Raw genomic sequence first — 14,491 nt, 5'->3', positions numbered from 1 at the left:
CCGTCTCCCAAGATTTTGGAGTGTTTCATCGAATACGTTTAGTCATTCAGTTTTTTCCTACCAAAAATAAAGCCCGTGAGTCAGACAGCCAAGAACTTCACAGATTTCAGCTCCCTCCCTCTCTGTACTACTGTGTGACTGCCAAAAGAACTGGGTGTTGCCAAATTCCTTCCCTGCTATTTCTTTTTTTCACATAGGTTCCTATAAAACACATTCAGGCCCCTCCCTAATTGCATCAGAGAAGCCTATAACTGCTTGAGAAACATTACTTTATCACTATTAGTTGGGCTGTCAGGCAAAGCAGTATTTCTGTAAGGTAAGTCATGCTGTGTAATTATATGGAGCGCAAATGCAACTTTTGGGTGCCACTGCTCTACTTGCACTGGCCAGCAGTAGAGATCACTAGGGCTAGTTTTAAAAGTTGTCAGAAGCACTTTGACTGGGATGCTGGAAATTACAAAGATTTCTTCCCTAACAATTACATCTAAGTGTTATTCTTCTGGCCAAGTGGCAACACCAATTAATATCCATTTCAGACAGACATATGGAGCTGTTTCGCAAAACTGTTATAACTGTGCTTTCATTTAAAATTATTATTTAGGACATTTTCCTGCATAAGGTCATTTTCCCAAAATGTATGTTATTTTTTTTTTTCTAACTAAGGTTAATGTGTTGTATTTGGCAAATAATGGTTTGCTGCATAAGAATGGGGCAATGCGATGTACATAGACATGTCGTAATACTTGCAGTGTTTGGATTTAATGCAGCTTTCAGAAAGTTTTGCATGGGATATAAGTCAATATTGGTTTACTCCCAATAATATTGATTTGCTCCCGATAATAATCAGCTGGGCCCAGAAACTGTGAGCCCCATGAGCTGCTGTTCTAGGTAGAAAGAATGGATGAAAGCTTGTACAGTAGGGCAGAAATCTACAGGAATGCTTGATATCAATCATGTCCTTTATTTGTTGCTGAGGGGCCTTATGTAGGGAAATTACTACTTTAAATAAATAACAGTATCATGGAAAGATATCTGTAATTATTAAAATACTAAAAATAGTATTTTATTTTACTAGTGCCATTTGACATAGCAGGGATGTAATATACTGGTCCAGGCCTAGTACAGAGCAGGACACCAATTATGCTCATCACTGGAACAAATAACAAGAAGAATGGAAGGTGTGGCCCTTTATCAATGCAGCTAGAATTAGTTAGAAGAGGCAGGGCAATGTATTACTGTGCTATGCAGTATTGAAGATTCTGATATGCTTTCCACCTGCTCCCACAGGTGGCCATGGGATATGGTATCTGTCATGATAATGTGATAGCGGGCTGTGAAAAAAATTGATTTTATAGTCTTGTTTACCATGGAGGCAACAAACACAATCATTGTGCATGTGCAATGTTAGGGGCCACTGGAATATGTAGCACCTTCTCTAGAGCTGAGTACTTGCATAGACGTTCCAGATTAGGATTTAAAGGAACAGTGTGTTGTGTGTTATGGGCTCTAGTAAAGAGTCAATGGAGTAAAATAGAGTATTGCACCCGCATGTTACACTTGATGCGATATCACAATTTATAATGTGCTACTGGGGAAATCCTTAGCATAGCAGTAGCCGAAATATGCACAAATAAAATACAAGAAAAAAAGTAGGGTGCAGATCATAGATATAGAAATCTAGGGAATTCAAATTAATTTATTTGTAAACCCTGAATTTCTAAAGCCCGATTTAAAGTAAGGAGTTCACTTTTTTCATATGAGGTGAGCAGTAATATTCTCGGACAATTTCAAATGTTTAATTTCCTTGTGGTTTTTGAATTATTTAGCATTTTGGTCATCAGGTCTCTAGTGTGGAATTTCAGCAGCTATCTGGTTGCTAGAGTCCAATTTGCCCTAGCAACCAGGGAGTGGTTTAAATCCGAGCCTGGAAGATGAATAGGAGGCAGAAGGAAAAGGCAAACTATTTTAAACATTAACTAATTAAAAAGTTGCTAAAATAGCCCATCCTATGACATATTTGTGAACTTGATAAAATGGATCAAACCTTTAATTATAATTGACTAATGGCTGATACACTGACCTGACAAAATCACCATTTGAAGAAAATACATTTTAAGGAAACTGCATTGCAGCATTTGTAATAGTATAGAAAATAATTGAATAGGTTAAATACAATATTTATTGGGAAATAAATGACTGCATTTAGATCACAGCCTGTTAATGTGACTGCCCATACTTCTAATATTATATAAGGGAGTTGATTTATTACATTAATAATGTGCTAAAATAGCTTGGCATAGCTTACGTTATTTGATTACACAATTGATACTTTACCTGCCCACCTGTACAATATATGCCTGAGTGATGCATGAATGTGGTCATGTACATCTCAGGGCGTGTAACTGTCACCTCTCTATATATTACTAAATTACTAGGTGTGTGCGCACAATTAACTAGACAGGTATGTGATAGGTTCAGATAAGTGTGCAAAGAATACGCCCACTATAGAATTTACCACTGCCCTTTATGCTCAGTTTGCAAACATGAAAACACAACAGACTTCCCCTGTCCTGGCACTTACATAAAAAAAGTTCTAGAAGAAATGCGGTGTTGCTTAGGATTCTGTTTTGCAATGTACAGTGAGTCAGAGCATTGTGAGTTTGCCAGTTGGGTGGAGTAGGCTGCCCGTGTGAGTGACACTGAGGTTTCAGACAATGGTTACGAGTCATGCCATGGCTTTACTGCTGGATATTTGCTGCATTATACACCCAAATGGATTTTCATGGTAGAGCTGAATCAGGTGGCTGATTTGTTTATGTTTGCCTCTAGACAAAGTTATCTGTCATAACTTAGGGGCCGATTCACTAACTTCGAGTGAAGGATTCGAAGGTAAAAAACTTTGAATTTCGAAGTGTTTTGTTGGGCTACTTCGTCCATCGAATGGGCTACTTCGACCTTAGACTACGACTTCGACTTCGAATCGAAGGATTTGAACTAAAAATCGTTCGACTATTCGACCATTCGATAACCGAAGTACTGTCTCTTTAAAAAAAACTTCGACCCCCTAGTTTGCCATCTAAAACCTACCGAACTCAATGTTAGCCTATGGGGAAGGTCCCCATAGGCTTTCCTAAGTTTTTTTGATCGAAGGATATTCCTTCGATCGTTGGATTAAAATCCTTAAAATCGAAGGATTTAATCGTTCAATCGAAGGAATAATCCTGCGATCGTTCGATCGTACTATCTGCGCTAAATCCTTCGACTTCGATATTCGAAGTCGAAGGATTTTAATTCCCAGTCGAATATCGAGGGTTAATTAACCCTCGATATTCGACCCTTTGTGATTCAAACAACAACACGCACATCCCTACACATGGGATTAATAAGCATATTCTTGGGGTATTTCTTCAAGCATGCAAAGACCAACTGCAATAGCTTATTCAGCGCTGCACTCTTTTACTTACCTGCCCCAATCTGGGACCTATCATAATGATGTTATCCCAACCCAAGTCTTGTGCTGTAGAACCCCTGCTTGGCCCCAAACCAACAATCCCTTTATACTTTCCAAACAGTGGATAAATGGGAAATCCACCTTTGGTATAACTAACTAGATTTTAGGAAACACAGACTGTGTTTAACAGCACCCCTCCTTAAAGGCGGTTGTTGGGAACCCCATAAGAGTGGCAATTTATCCGCCAGTATATGGGGCCCTCCAACGTGCTTCAGCGAACGATATCTGGATAAAATCAGTGGGACAAAAATCAGACAGGTTAAAAATTCCCATCAGATTGAGGACCGAATCGATTCATTAATCCGGTCCTTGATCCCACCGCCTGCATTCCTGGCCTTGTGATCGTTGGGCCTTAGGGCTCACAATATCACCCACTCGAGGTGGGCATATCGTGCAAGATCCACACATTTTAGCACCCTCTGCAAATGAGCGGATCAACCCATGTATGGCCATCTTAACACTAACATTATTTTGCATTGTGTCAGGAACAGGCCATTGATGTGGGACCCAGAATAGCACCTCAGGGTAAATGAACCCCCATGAGCAAGTCTATAGGAATGCAAGTAAAAGCTATAAATCAGAATAAATAAAATCACTTGATGCCTGTCCTCTGTTAGTGGCTTCTTTCAAGAGATCCGTTTTGGGATGGACAGACCACCATACATCTAACCGTGCTGGTGGCAGACAATAAGGAGTCAGAATTCCCATGGGGAATTTAGATAGAGAAACCATTGAATTACAGAACTAAAGTGCCGAGTGGTTGGATCGGTAATAATGATATAAAACCTCTTGTACAGCGTAATCCAATCTTCTCCTTGCTGTTGTGCCAGAGGCTATTTGTCTCAGAGGGGATATTTGCAGAGTTTCCAGTTAAAGTGAGAAAGTAAGATGTTTGCTCTCCATTAATTAAATGACTGAATGTTTCATTGTTTAGCCTCTTATTTCAAGTACATAGGACAGACCAGCCTATGCGATCTCTCTAGATAAGTGTAATTTATCTAAATAAGATGTCTTGAGCTTATGGAGGCGTATCCAGACAGTCATTCATCCTGCAAAGCAACTTTGTATCGCATGGAGAATTCTTATAAAAGGCCTATGTACAGTACATTTTGGATTATCTCTCTGTTTCTGGAGTGGGGGCATGTGATTTTCTTCAATCAGTATAAGTGCTCATAAGAATTTGTGTTATGATACAGCAATGTTTTTCACATGGGATTTTCATCCAGAGACATTAGAGAACCAAAACTGTATCACCCAGAATGAGAAGAGCTCCACAAAGCAACCATTTTCTATTATTTAATCTCTCCGAACTGCCTCCTGCTGGCTAAAATGTAAATCGCTGGCTGGACGGCACTTGGATCGCTTCGTTTTCCGAAGTCGCCCAAAGTTGTCTTATGAGGAAACTTCGGACGAGTTCGGAAAACGAAGTGCTCCGAGTGCCATCTTGTACAAACCTTTATTTATTTTGAACTCTTCCTAGTGGACGTCAGATCATTCATCAAGAGACCTTTTAAGGGATATAGTAGATAGAAATATGTTTTCTGCTATCTTCATCCCAAAAAGGCCCACTATTATTCACTGACATTAGGCCTAGTAATTAGGAAGGGCATGCAAGGTGTTTCACTACAGTATATGGTGCAGTGGTGTGGCTTCTTGCTATAATGGAAGAAATGAATGGGGAAATGCAAAAAGTCATAAATGGAAAAATATACATAAATAAGCACATAGACTACCATTTTGTAATGAAAAATTCTTTCTTAGGCCGTTAATATATTTTGGATTTTAATTGTGTGAAGTGTATTTCTAAGTCCTGATTGAATATGGTACATTTTTGTGCAAAACTAGTCCAAGCCTTAAACTGTAGTAATTCCTGCAATGGGTTTGTAAAAACAAATTTTTGGTCTGTTTTTCTGTTATTGACTTTAGCAATAGTCTCCCAAATGCGTTAACGATATAATTCACCCAAAACCGGCTGTTATTATTATACGTTGGCCTTACATAAATGTTACTGTATGGTGTCGATCTCAGTGACTCCCATGAGTTGACTGGTCGTATAATAATGGATACAAGACTGAAAAATGAAAAAATTAAGTGTGACCACACCCTTTAAAAATGGGTGTTGGCTCGGTCCTCAAAACTATTAAGATGTTTTCTATTCAGTAACCATTTCTAGCTAAGAAAACACTCAGTGAAGTGAATGACTTTATGAATAGTTGCTGCCATTACTTGTACTCTAGACATTTCTGTAGATTTTCCACAAGGTGCCTCCAAGTTTCTTTTCCTTCCTGCTCCCACCATCAAATAAAGATTATAAAACATTTAATAATAACAAGTGTGTCCTGTCGCTGGGGTTTTTGGAATACATGAAACCTTGATTAGAGTGCAGTTTCAAGTTTAAACTACACTCTGGTATTGGCACAAGGGCAATGATTTAGGTGAAAAATGGGAAAATGTATAAATTTAGATATTTGTGTAAAAAATAAACATGCTAAAAGTTAAAAGTCAGACACTGCTGGGCGTCTGTGAATGTTACAAACTGTAATTGTATAAGAGATTGAGGGTCATCAGCAGCTCTGACCTAGGGTTTGTGTATGCTAGAAGGTACATATATGTTAAGGGAGATTCTTCAAGATTAATTTCTATAGATTCTCCAAAACTATTTAACTGATCTTTATTTCTTTGTATGAGACTCCATATCTCATATCTTAGTTGTAGGGTTCTTTAAAGCCACATGACTTGGGGGTTAGGACTGAATCCTGGATACAATATATCCGTAAGCAAGCAGATCCCTCTTTACCTCCTAAATTGAGCAGGACTTGTATTTATTATTATTAACATGTATTTATATAGCGCCAACATATTTCGCAGCACTGGTATGACATGTCCCTGGTGACAGGATCAAATGCCCTAACCCTCGTGCTCCCACTAAAGTCATTGGGAATTGCATAAATAAGGCACACATGGGTGATGGTGATTTTTACAGAATTCTTCAGACTTCAGTTAGGTGTGAGGAGAGGCAGGTCGTGGAGTTCGATTCTGCAATTTGAGCCATTAAAAGTTTCACCCAGCTATATTGTAACATGAAACCAGATAAGGGATTCATAAACAATATTTACGACCAATTAAAAACCTTGTATATTTTTCTTTGTGAACTTTGCTAAGCATTACAACCAGTCATTACATAGCTAGGTTATAGTGGAGATCAGTGCAGGATACAACCCTGACACCTTCCCTTCACTTAACAAGGAAATTTAACAAGGGTTTTTTTCAGTCTGAAGATGGTGAGCTTTGTCATACTAAAACTACAATACTGGAATTATCAGGTGTTTCCCACTACCAGTTTGAATAAGCCAGTGGAGAAAACACCCATTTGTCACCAAAAAGGGACAATATACATCTATTTTAAGCAAATGCATAGGGCTTATATTAAAAAAGTAGTCTGCCTATTTTTTAGCCAGACTACATACATATATTTTATTATAAATGGCAAATGGATTATCATTTTCACGTTATACTCCCACCTCCCACCCCTGCATAAACAGTGGCAATTTAAAGAGAGACAGTTAGATCTGTAACAAGATCTTCTCTACTCAATAGCTGTGTCTCGGGATTACAGATATGGATGAGTTTTTTTATGATGTTTAAATTGGAAGGGTAAATGAAGTGCAGTCTCTTCATTCCACAATTGCACTGCAAGAAACAATACGATGAAATCATGTGTACAATAAAAGTCTTTAAATTCTCAGTTATGTCCTTTTTATTGCAACAATTATCAAAAACCACAGACTTGAATTATTGAAACAACAGGCAGAATGCCTTCCAACACAAGATGTGTATTATTGTCTATAAAACTTAAAAACGTTGCATGATGTTTTAACTACTACTGTAACACCCAAGGATCAAAAAACAGGATTAGATCTAAAATATATATTTTACATCTGCTGCTAGATAGTGCTGCACCATGAGCTACAGACTGGCCATTCATGGGATTAGTCTGAGTGGAGATTTGACCTCTTCTCTTTTATCGCCAGCCACTAACACAATGGTGGTATTTCACATAAGGGCATTGGGAAAGGAATGTACTAGAAGCATTGCAGTCACTCCCTTGCAGCAGAAATCCTCATTGTTTTCAATCTCTCCCAAACATACTGGAGCCCTTACCACTTTAGATTTAAAAGGGCCTCTCTAATGATTACAGTTTGGTGCCATTTGGCAAATGAAAGGAATTCTGCTTCATAAAAAGAAAAGTCATCTCATGATCAAAGGACACATTTTTCAACAGAAGACACATTTATACTTTCTCTATTAAATGCTCTACTAAATATGAGAGACTATGTTGAAAGCATTAGCCATAGAATACATGTATAAAGTACCCAAGACCCCATTTACCCACCTGACAATGTGATTTTAAGAGAGGTGTCTTATTCTATAAAGGTTTATTTACAGATACTCACATCTCACGGTGCATGCCAAAACAGTAGGATGAAACAGATACACAGATACACAGACAGACAGATGGATGGATGGATAGATGATAGATAGATAGATACTACTTTTTTCTCTTTTTAAATTGCCTTTGTCTCTAAAGAAAATATAATTGTGAATTTTGGCTTGATCAGAGAGGCATTTCATATGGCAGAGTCTACCAAGATATTACATTTACACGGTGTAGTTTCATGACAATGTAAAACATGAAGACAGGGGTCATATAGTCATTCAGTTCAGAGGCACAGGGAGTCATAGTTCCACAAATCTTTCAGTTTTACTAGTGAAGACACATGGCGATATGGGGTAAATTTACTAAGCGGCGAAAATTTGTCAGCGGCGGCTTCGCACCCATCTCTACACTTCGGCAGGCGAAAATGTGTTCAGACAAACTAATTTACAAAAATGCGAACGCTGTTGAATTTTCACTAGCGTTACTTTGGCGATCAAAGCAAAGATGCGCTAGCGTTCAATTACGCCTATCGCGACTTCGTTAGAGGTCTTCGCTCAGGCTAATTTGCATTCAGCAGTAAATTTAAAGTACAAGGACGTATGTGTTGCAGCAAATACATTACATTACACACGTCCAGGGAACCTTAATAAAGAAAATAGAGTTGTTGTAATGCCCTACACATAAGCCCACTGTATAGTTAATGTTCCATATGTTAGAAAATGTATGGGGGAACCCGGCTACCCAAAAAAAATTACTAAGTACTTTTGCAGGCTATCACTCTGAAAAAAGGAAAAGACGACAGCATTTTTTGGGACTTAGAAACTTTTTCCACTAAAAATATGATGTAAGTAACAGAAGATTGAGGAAGATCTATGCACTCCAGTGCACTTTGCCTGGTCTGAGCTGCGAAGGCAAGTCTGGCGAATGAGGTAACATTCAGTAAAATCTGCATCTTAGTGAATTTGCGGAGTACCGTCCATTCACCAGAGCGAAAATTCACCTGGCGATAGAGTGCGAATGACCGCTAGCGTCTGTTATGCCTGCGCCTGTTAGTAAATCGGCGAAGTGCCTTTTAGTAAAAAAAAAGGCACTTTACTAAATCTACCCCCAACTGTCTTACCTTAGGTTACTTGAAAACAGTGATCTTTAAACTGCCCCTCTATGTGCTTAGAAATGACATGCTGGTACAGGTATGGGACTTGTTATCCAGAATGCTTGGGACCTGGGGTTTTCCGGGTTAACGGATCTGTCTCTAATTTGGATCTTCATACCATAACTCTACTAGAAAATCATGTAAACATTAAATAAATCCAATAGGCTGGTTCTGCTTTCAATAAGGATTAATTATATCTTAGTTTGGATCAAGTACAAGGTACAGTTTCATTATTACAGAGAAAAAGGAAATAATTTTTTAAAATGTGGGTTATTTGAATATAATGGAGTCTATGGGAGATGCCATTCCTGTAATTTGGAGATTTCTAGATAACGGTTCCCATACCTGTAAATGTAGATCAGCAATTTTAGAGGCCACTGATATAAATCAGTTCAGGTTCCTTGAGTGGAAGACCATTGAAACAGCTTCCATGTCAAGTCTAATTTTAATCACTGTTACTGGATATTAATGTTATAAAGTTATAATTGACATGGATTAATGTCTGCACATTTTCAGGACACGTGTTTATAAACTCTGCTGTTCACTAGATGCTTAATAGACCGGGCTTGACGGAAAATTCTGATTGGGAGCCTTTGAAGGCACCCAAACATCAGCCATTGTTAGTGCTGAATAGTCAGACACAGGTAGAATTCTATTGTTTCTACCTGTATATCTGACGATTTAGCTCTACACGGGTGTATCGAAACAAACGATCTTTCTTGGAAAGACCTTTTCCAAGAAAGATCATAATTGTTACGTCTATGGCCCCCTTTAAGGTAAGAGGATCCAAATTTCAGAAAGATCCATTATCATGAAAACCCCAGGTCCAGAGCATTCTGGGTAGAGCGCACTGCATGGGAGTCCATTACCTGGAGACAGGGGAGCAAACAGTCAACTGCTGCCGGTGAGAGCCAATCCACCCTGGGCATGTGGTACAACATAAACGGTCATCTGAAGCGCACTTGCAGCTCACCATATTGTAGGGTTTATAAATAAGAGTGTGTAAATAAAAATCCAAGTGACTAGCACGAAACGAAAACGCATTAAGCCGTACTCTCCCCGCCTGCTTTATTTGTCTGCCCTTATGCAATGATTTTACCAGAAAACCTAAATAAACTTGGATTTTTATTAACACTCTTTATGAGTCCTGCAGTATGGTGAGCTGTAAGTGCGCTTCCTATGCCCGAGCATTCTGGATAACAAGTTCTATACCTGTACTTTGATATATCAATGCAGTGATGTCTCTCTAAAATGCACCAGTCGCCATTATGGATTTTCCCAGTTGCTTTGTACAGTACTACTTGGGTAAGAAGCAAATAAGATCTTATTAAAGCACCACTTTGTATTCCATTCAGTTCAGCTATTTCATTTCATTGCAAAGCAAACTGTTGTTTATTTGCCAAAGACCCATGAGTGCAGAACTATCTTTCCAGTTGGCCTTGAATGAATACATTTGAACGTTTCCCTGGTTTATTTTCTCAGGCCTGCAGATTGGGGCTGCATATTGCATTCTATGCAGTGTATTTTGCATTGCTACAAGTGAACAGTAACTTAAAGGATTCTGTTTGTGATTCCTGAGGCTGCCCCATACAGTGTTGAGACATGCTTGTGAAGGATGAAATAAGGCAGAGAATGTACTTGCCCCAGCATGCTGTATAGACATGAAGATAAGCCAGACTGACAGCTTCTGGCCTGTGAACGTGCAGGAGGTGGGACATTGCTTGTGTTTCCCACACTGTGAGTTTTGCCAGTTGGAGAACACAACCAGAGTGGCAATTTCTCAACACAACTGCTGCAAGGGAGTGTCCCTGTATCAAAGCAATTGAATAAGCAATGACACTACAACTGACATTCATTCATCTTTCTTAATAAGATCAATACATATTCATGGGCAAATACACGGCCAAATGGGTGGGACAGTTTATAGAAAAAGATTTAATAAGATATAAAGAAAATAAAGTAGTATAAAGTTTTGTTTATATATAGCAATGATAAATCACATGTTCAAACCATTTAAGCATATCTATATATACTATATAAAGGTATGTACTGCCAAGGGACTAAAATATTTAAAAAGCTGTAATCTGGCCTACAATGTGGAATAATGTATATTACAAATATATATATATATATATATATATATCACTGTGTATGTGAAATATATACTGTTTATTTGGAGCTAGTAATACTGAATCTGAAACAAACACATTTTCAATATTTCATACCTCCCAACTGTCCCTTTTTCGGAGGGACAGTCCCTCTTTTGACAGCTCAACCCGCAGTCCCTCATTTGTACTGGAAAGTCCCTCTTTTCTCTGCACTGAACAGCCAGAAAAAGAAACAAAGTTTCTCACTTAATTGGCTTTTAGCAGAGAGCCCAGAACAGCTAACAGGTGCAAATAAGATACTTTGTAACAATTTTGAGACACAAAAACACAGTTTAGATGAGGAGAAATATTTTCAAACTTTCATAACCTGCCAAATTTTGTAAAACGAACATGGTAATTAGGGGGTTTGGCCACAGAAAGGGGTGTGGTCAAAAAATTGCTGCGCTACGTGTGTAAAAAAAAAATTTGGCCCTCTTTTTACTTCCAAAATGTTGGGAGGTATGATATTTAAACTATTAGTTTCGTTCCAGTTCCTGGGTTACACCCATCTGGAGAAGGACTGTATTTAGGTCTGGTGCCAACCTAGACACTGGACATTTGTGCCGTCATGCTCATGGCTGCGTGTGACCTGACTTCTGGTCACGTGAGGTAATTTCCGCAGGCACCATGCAATAATTAGTGCTATACCCCCTCACGCCTCCTCAGATTTACAAGGAGAGTTTTTTTTATTTTCTTATTTTTTTTCATTTATTCTAGTATATAGGCACCCAAGGGATGCCCCCTTAAAGCTGCCACTAAAGGCACAAGCCCTCAGGTGCCTATAGTGTATATAAATACAGCCATGATCTGAAGTCTGAAATACAGACTGGATCAGTCAAATAGCATATGCATTATGCATTACATAAATGCAACAATGCAAACATTAAGGATCAATGCTATCTGACATGCGACAATTGGAGTTCACAATGAGCAAATTCTATGCAGCATGCTGAATAAAATCAAGACGTTTATTACCGGGTGCCAGTAAACTCCCAGAGATATTGCACAAGCCATTGGCCTGCACCCAGAAAAGTTTCAGGCAAGGGTGTGGCCCCAGAATCTCACCATTTCGTGCGAAAGCAAGACCACATTTGTAGTATATCATTATTTTTCTACAGACTGCTTCTCTGTTCTCTGTTCTGATTCTGCTCTACATTCCATGTTATTCAGATAAAAAAAAGTCAGTGTGAAATGAACAAGTCTGCCATACAAATAAAATGTGTGTGACAATGCATTGCTGTCAAGTATGTTCCATCATTACATTAACTGATTAAACTTTAAATTAATTTTAAAGATATTAGTAAATGTAATTGCAAATGAAATCAGTATCTGCCTGGCTATATCTGTTCAGCGCATTACTTCTCCTGACTGTTAAAACAATATAGCAATAATCAATTCTCCTTTAGCCAGTTCCAAAAATTGAGTGCATGTTTATTTACTAGTCTGTTTATCACAGAACCTGCAAGGCTGGCATCTTGGCCGAAGGAGAGCAAGATTTTGCAATGTTGTTTCAAGAGTCACATAAAGCACTGCAGGCATTGTATTATTGCTTATAATTCTATTTTACTACATTATGCAGTTTAAAAAAAAAACTATACTATAAAAAAATTATTTTGATGGAGATGCCCTTTCATTTCTAATAATAAGCATGTGATAAGTACAGTGCTCGGTTGTAGTTTTTCTTTTGCATGTGATGAATGACATGTAAGGAAGGGGCATGACAGGGGTTCCCCATGCTCCCACTTTATCCAGTCCATGTGCCACCCCTGAAGGCACAAGCAGCACTGCATACAAAGACAGCATAGCTCTCTGCTGTCCATTTTCAGAAATGCAAGGAGTTCCACTTGTCTGTAGCAGGAGAAATCTAAAGGAGTACAGGTGCAATGTTGTCATTTATATTGTCATTAATATTGCTGAATTGTGCCAGTTTACAGCTTGGAAATTGCAGGATTAAATGACTAAATGCTACCATACACCATACCATGTTTGGCAAATTCGCCAAATGAGCAGACCTAGGCTAGCTTGGCCAGACAATGCAAGCAACACAGACTGCATAGGGAGACTCTTTTTCTCTGAAAGGCCAGTAGTACAGACAAAAATTCAGGCAACACCAAAGCACAAAGCCCTGGGTTTAAGAATTTCAGCATGCTACACCTGGGGGCACATTTACCTAGGGTCGAATATCGAGGGCTAATTAACCCTCGATATTCGACTGCCGAATTGAAATCCTTCGACTTCGAATATCGAAGTCGAAAGATTTAGCGCAATTCGTTCGATCGAACGATCGAAGGAATAATCGTTCGATCGAACGATTAAATCCTTCGAATCGAACGATTCGAAGGATTTTAATCCATCGATCGAAGGATTATCCTTTGATCAGAAAAACCTTGGAAAGCCTATGGGGACCTTCCCCATAGGCTAACATTGGCCTCGGTAGGTTTTAGGTGGCGAACTAGGGGGTCAAAGTTTTTTTAAAGAGACAGTACTTCGATTATAGAATGGTCGAATATTCGAACGATTTTTAGTTTGAATCGTTCGATTCGAAGTCGAAGGTCGAAGTAGCCAATTTGAAAATCAAAGTTTTTTTCCTCTTTTTTCCTCTATTCCTTCACTCTACATTTTAAATGAGATGAATGCAAATGGGTGCATTGTCAAGAGATAATAAGCACACATATATCTTCCATAAAAGTAATACAGTTGGGGAAATGTTCACCATATAGTGTAATTGTTTGGGCTCATCTTTAAGCCATTTGTTGATACAGGGTGTAATCTATATTATTTTCAAATTTACTAATGTAGTCTGAACCTCCAATACAAAAATGAGCCTGTGCAGTGAAAGGGATACTTTTTTTTTAAAGAAAAAACACATCATACCTATTTATATGCAAACTCTCTGCAGTTTATCATTTACCTCTACAATAGATTTTATTCTTTGCAAACATTGAACCTTCACAATCAATTGCAGCTTATATAGAAAATGAATAAATTATACGGGTAGAAATGAGATGCAGCAAGGTTTACAGTGGGGAAAACCTTTATTTAATTATTTTACATGCCTCTATAAACTCATCAGAAACAATATTCTATCAAGGCCACAGAAAGTTACTGTAATGTGATCTCCCCGCCTCTAGCTTACAAGCACTGGTTTTACGTAGATAGAAGAAGGGGGTTCTGAATTATGCATCATATGGACATAAGTGAAGGAAACAAAACACCTTTCTCCCAGTTTGTACAGGAGGGAC

General features: G+C 38.4%; 1 protein-coding gene across 1 annotated transcript in view; it reads left to right on the top strand.

Moving 5' to 3' along the window:
* Positions 1 to 297: 297 nt before the first annotated feature.
* emp1.L (epithelial membrane protein 1 L homeolog) overlaps positions 298 to 14,491 on the top strand; it is a 19,907-nt gene continuing 5,713 nt past the window's right edge. The window contains 1 exon segment of the mRNA NM_001092849.1: positions 298 to 316. The gene's annotated coding sequence lies outside the window, so the exon portion shown is untranslated.

This window comes from Xenopus laevis, chromosome 4L (assembly GCF_017654675.1).
Source record: "Xenopus laevis strain J_2021 chromosome 4L, Xenopus_laevis_v10.1, whole genome shotgun sequence".
Taxonomy (NCBI): Eukaryota; Metazoa; Chordata; class Amphibia; order Anura; family Pipidae; genus Xenopus; species Xenopus laevis.
Note: the sequence above shows the minus strand (reverse complement) of the source record. Positions and strands in the feature narration are given on the sequence as shown.